Source organism: Solanum dulcamara, chromosome 4 (genome assembly GCF_947179165.1).
Source record: "Solanum dulcamara chromosome 4, daSolDulc1.2, whole genome shotgun sequence".
Classification (NCBI taxonomy): domain Eukaryota; kingdom Viridiplantae; phylum Streptophyta; class Magnoliopsida; order Solanales; family Solanaceae; genus Solanum; species Solanum dulcamara.
This window is the reverse complement of record NC_077240.1, coordinates 48,500,938-48,506,836: the sequence shown is the minus strand read 5'-3', so window position 1 is coordinate 48,506,836 and position 5,899 is coordinate 48,500,938. Positions and strand designations below refer to the sequence as shown.

General features: G+C 32.5%; 1 non-coding gene across 1 annotated transcript; it reads right to left on the bottom strand.

The window, feature by feature from the left end:
- Positions 1-1,342: 1,342 nt before the first annotated feature.
- On the bottom strand, positions 1,343-1,449 carry LOC129888135 (small nucleolar RNA R71). The gene has a single exon (XR_008766562.1). It is a non-coding gene; the product is annotated as a small nucleolar RNA R71 (small nucleolar RNA).
- Between the last annotated feature and the right edge of the window lie 4,450 nt (positions 1,450-5,899).

Below are 5,899 nucleotides of genomic sequence, written 5' to 3'. Positions count from 1 at the left end.
ATAATTTCTCTTATATTCTCATTTATTTTATCTTAATGCCATTGTTGCCAAAGATCCGAGTGAACCAAAAATAGGCCATGGACTTGGATCTAATCAACATTAAAATAAATTAGTTGTCTACCAAAACTCAAGAGACGGAAATGAGATAGAACACTAGAATATAAGGAGCATGTTTGTTCTAGAATTGTCTAGGATAATTCGTGTATAGGATACCCATGAAACATACCTATACACCATGCTTGGTTACTAGAGAGGATGATTGGATTAAAGCATTTGTGTTGGTTCATGCCTATCTCCACTTAACGATGTAGTTAGGTTGTCAATATAGGTAGGGAATTAGAGATCGAGAGAGTATAATTGTAAAATCAAATTGTAAATCAGTAATTAAAATATCTATCAAATGCCAAAGCGAACTATGTTAGACCTAAAATCTGCAACTTCTACAACCCTAGAATTATTTATTCATTTGATCACAACTCACTAAATTTATGAGTTATTTCTTAGTAGTATTTTAAATAATTTAGTAGTCGTTATAATTGAAATCATCCCTTTGCAAAACACACAAATAATTTAGTCAATTGGAAATATTACTCAAGCCTGATTAAAAGTTCTTTGGATTCGACAATTCGGTTCTCAAAAGAGCCATTGTATTACTTGTGAGACCATATACACTTGCGTGTGCTTTGGTGGCAACAAGTTTTTGGCGCCATTGCTGGGGACTTTTAATTTGACAATTGTTTATTTTCAATATTTTTTAGTTGTTTGTGTTAGTGTTAACAACTTGATCTTTGATGTGATTTCTTTCAGGGAAATTTGCAAAGGCACACTGGAAAAAAGTAAAAATATTGTAGAGCCGCTATTTGAGCCTGAGAGATTTCTACATCAGCAAAGAAGGAGAGCAGCTGCTCTATATCCAGTACCTCAAGTCAATCTAGGTGATAATAATGAAGTGCTTGTAGAGGTCCCTGCAAATATGGCGGCTAGAAAATATGTGATGTGGTAGTCACTCACAGCAAATGTCACCTTTAGCATTCAAAAACTGCTAGTTAGGGGAAGATTTGAACTGAAACAAAATATGGTGCAACTATTACACACTAACGGGCAGTTCATGGGTTTGCCTCATGAAGATCCCCAAGTCCACATCCAGAACTTTCTGGAGATCAGTGATAGTTACACGCCAACTGGAGTGTCTCATGATTACGTGAGGTTTACTTTATTTCCATTATCTTTATTGGGGGAAGCTAGGAGGTAGTTGAAGTAGGAACCATCCAATTCCATTACTACATGGAATGATTTGGCTAGCAAATTCTTAATCAGGGTTTTTCCTTTGAGGAAGACAGCAAAGCTAAGATCGAAAATTTTGAGCTTTAAACAGTAGTCTGGCAAAAATTTATACCAAGCTTGGGACAGGTTCAAATCTCTACTCATTAGTTGTCCTCATCATTACCAAGCTAATGAGGTGTTGGTTCATACTTTTATTGAAGGGTTGGAACCCAACACCAAAATTCTTCTTGATTTAGCTGTAAGTAGACAAGCATTGGAGAAAACATATGACGAGCTCTACACATTGCTGAACCACATATCTCAAGGAAATCTAGAATGGAATGGAGGAAACTCTAGGCCTATTATCCAAAAACAGGCAGGTATGCTTGAAGTTAATGGTGTGACAACTTTGACCGTACAGATTGCAGCAATGCAAAATATGATGTCTACACACTTCAATAATTTAGCATTGGGGCATCAACATGCTCTAGTAAATGTAGTTCAGTAGCAACAAATATGGTGCGAATATGTGGCAGAAGTGAACATACGTCAGAATACTATGGTGCAAATCCTGAATCGGTAAATTTTATAGGGAACGCACAGAGAGGTGGAGGCCAGAAAAATTATGGCAACACTTATAACATCAGTTGGAGGAACCATCCAAACTTCTCTTGGGGTGGAAACCAATAGAATCAACACTAAGGACAAGGTCAATATAGAAAACAAGGAGGAGGACAACACTATAATCAACAAGTCCAGAGTAGCCAGTAATGTAGCACCCCCTAAAAATGATGTATATGGAGTTCCAATTCTCGATGAAGATGATGCTACTTCTATAATTTGGGGATAACTTTTCATAGGCTGGTCTAAATTAGGTGATTCAAATTTTTAAATAACTCCAATGTCAGTACCTACAACTTTTATGAAGATAATAACTTAAGATTCAGAGGCTAAGTAGGTCAAATATATTAATTTTTGCAAGAGTTGATGTTGTGATGAAATAGAGTATTTGTAGAAGAAAAATCATATCTCACTATAAGATGATCCAAATAAGTTTATTCTTGAATGATCTAAAGAATACTTCTAAAGCTACAATTTATATGAGACACCAAATCCTAATTAGAAAGTTATCTTGTTCAAACATAGCTCCGAAAAAGGGTATTCCGTAAAAAGAAGATTCATCTCACCAACCATGAAAGATTTAAATCTATTTGACATCACCCATGACATCAATAGTCCTCCATTTGACATCACCCATGACATCACAATCCTCCATTAGATTTTCAATTTTTTCTGTATAATTATTTTAATTATTGTTAGGTCGCTCCTTCACACCTATAAATACCCACCTTATTTCATCATTTTATTCATCAAACTTTCTCAAGCAACTCTTGTCTCTATACACTTCTTTACTCATTCTCAAAATATAGTTTTAACTTTTAGTAGTGTGAAAATATTATTCAAGTGATTCATATACTTCGAGTAGTACACAAAATACTCCATCGAGGAGAAGAGGTTAGGATTCAAGAATGTTCATTAAGTCCTTCGATTCTGAGTAAAGCTTCGGATCTAAGGTATGTGGATATTGATTCATGGATCCTTTCATCCATGAAGCCCAAATAAATTATTAAAGTCTTCTATTTAATTCAAGTATGAAACTTTATGAGTTTTCATATCATGATTCCAAATGCATAGATTATTAAGTATTTGAAGTTTAATTACCTATTTTATATTAGCGTATGTAAGGCTTCAATGAGAGTATTCCTTCCACTCTCATGCCTAAAGTATTTTGATTACATGATAAATTATATTTATTTTCTTTAAGATGTACTCTAAGGCATGTGGTATTGATTAATGGATCCTTTCATCCATGAAGCCCAAATGAATTATCAAAGTTTTCTATTTAATTCAAGTATGAAACTTTATGGATTTTCATATAATGATTCCAAATGCATAGATTATTAACTATTTGAAGTTTAATTACTTATCTTATATTAGCTTATGTTGTCTCTTAAATGCATTGAATTGTTGATTTATCAAAGGTCCTTATATGAAGGCATGAAGAAGTTTTAAAGTGAATTGGTGGGTTGTTTCAAGTATGTTTTAAATTGGTGCCTTTCATTACTCTAATGCCTAAAGTATTTTCATTATATGGTAAATTATGTTCTCTCATTCCTAAAGTATTTTGATTATATGATAAATTATGTTCTGTCATGCCTAAAACATTTTGATTATATGATAAATTATGTTTATTTACCTAATTCTTTTCAAGCTTTACTCTAAGGTATGTAAGGCTTCAATGAGAGTATTCATTCGACTCTCATGCGTAAGTATTTTGATTATATGATAAATTATGTTTATTTTCTTTAAGCTTTACTCTAAGGTATGTGGGTGTTTATTCATGGATTCTTTCACCCATGTAGTTCAAAACTCTTTCAACTAAATCTCTTGATTTCAAGTAAGATTATCGTATGGGTAGTTCTTATTTCTACTTAATAGCATGAATTATGGTTAAACTAATGATTATTGGTCTATTTTGATGCAAAATAATTTCATATGTATGAATTGATGGTTTGCAAGTAATTTCTCTATTTATCTCTTTAAAGCCTTTTGAAATTCATGATGAGTTATTAAAAACATGATTTTTAATTAATGGATTGCAAAGAATTTATGCATAATTTCATTTACATTCATGTTTGAAAGTTGAAGTGATTTGAACACACCTAGTTTTACTATAATTTCAATTAAGTTTGACTTGAAAGTTTTGACTCCAACTAAATATTTATGAAAACAATATCTTTGATCAAAAGGGAGTCTTATGAAATAAAAGAATGATGAAATGCTATGAATAATGGATTCTTTATGCTATAAGGACAATTATTGCATATTTGAATCATAAAGGTTTTCATTAGCTATTCCACCAAATGTGATGTTTTGAATTCTCAAGCTATATGCTATGACTATTTTGAATTATTAAACTATTCCATAGGATTGACTTAGCACCGAAAGGATCATTGAGGTGGGATTCGGTAAGAGAATCCTAGTAGCAACCCCTTGTCTCATTAACTATGTACCAACATAGGAGCCTTTGTAGGCTTAGGCTAATGGATCCATGAAAGCCCTTAAAGTTAAAGTTAAAGTTAAAGTTAAAGAAATGAATGAAGTTGACAGAGTTCTACCCGGAAAGTAATCTCTCCGTCCAATGTAAGGGGGTTATGTTGGATTTCATGTAATAGCTCGCATGGTCTTAAAAGTCGGTTATGGTCATCTTTCCATAAAATGAATGTTTTAAAGGATATGTATATGATTGATTATGCATGAATTGCATTATGTTTCATATAACATAAGTGTTTTAATGTTTTCTCAATGTTTATGCATGCTTACATACTTAGTACATTCAAAGTACTAACGCATACTCTTTCACCTACATGATATCACCATGTAGGGACCGGTGCTCCTTCTCATTCTCCTATATGTGGTTAGTTGAGATTTCGTTTGAAGACTATTTTTGGTGAGTTCCCATGTTTTGGGAACAATACTTCTTTATATTTCTAGCTTATGATATGTTGAGATCTTTAGACACTTATTATGACATTTCTTTCTATTATGATTGAGGGTGAGCTAGGGACTTATCTTAGCCCTGTTAAATCTAAAAGTTAGAGGTATTGTTGGACATATGTAAGTTGAAGATTTACTATTATGATTTCTACTTGTTTATTTATTGTCACTACTTATGAAAGGCTAAAAGAATGATAAGAGGTTTGTTTGAGGTACTTTTGGGTTCCTCATTCTTCATGTCACATCTAAGCCGTAGGCTTGGATCGTGACAAGTAAATAGGCAGTATAGGAAACTTGAGTGTGGAAGAAATGCTTAAGAAACTCATGCTGATGTAACACACCCTAAAAACGTTGTATATGATGTTCCAAATCTCGATGAAAATTATATCGCTTCTGTATTTTGAGTATAACCTTTAATAAGATTGTCCAAATTAGGTGATTCAAAATTTTGAATCACTAGAAAATCATTACCTAAAACTTTTGTGAAGACAATATTTTATGTTTCGGAGGTTAAGGAGGTCCAATAAATTAATTAATGCAAGATCGGGTGCTGTGATGAAATGGAGTATTTGTAGAAAAAAAATCATATCTTAGTGTAGGTTGATCCAAATCGATTAGTTCTTAAACTACATGAAATTACACATCTAGAGCAACAATTCATATGAAGAAACCAAATCCTAATGAGGAAGTTAACTTTTTGAAACACAGCTCCAAAAAGGGTATTCCGTTAAACGAAGGTTCATCTCACAACCATGGAAAGATCTTGATTCATTTGACATCACCCATGACATCAATAGTCCTGCATTTGACATCACCTATGACATCACAATATTTTGTTAAATTTAAAGATTTTTCTTTATAATTATTTTAATTATTATTAGGTCCCTCCTTTACAATTATAAATACCACATTATTTCATCATTTTGTTCATCAACCTTTCTCAAGCAACTCTTGTCTCTATACACTTTTTTACTCACTCTCAATATATAGTTTTAGTTCTTATTAGTATAGAAATACTATTTTGGTGATTAATATACCTCGGGTAGTACACAAAATACTACAACAAGGAGAAAATGCT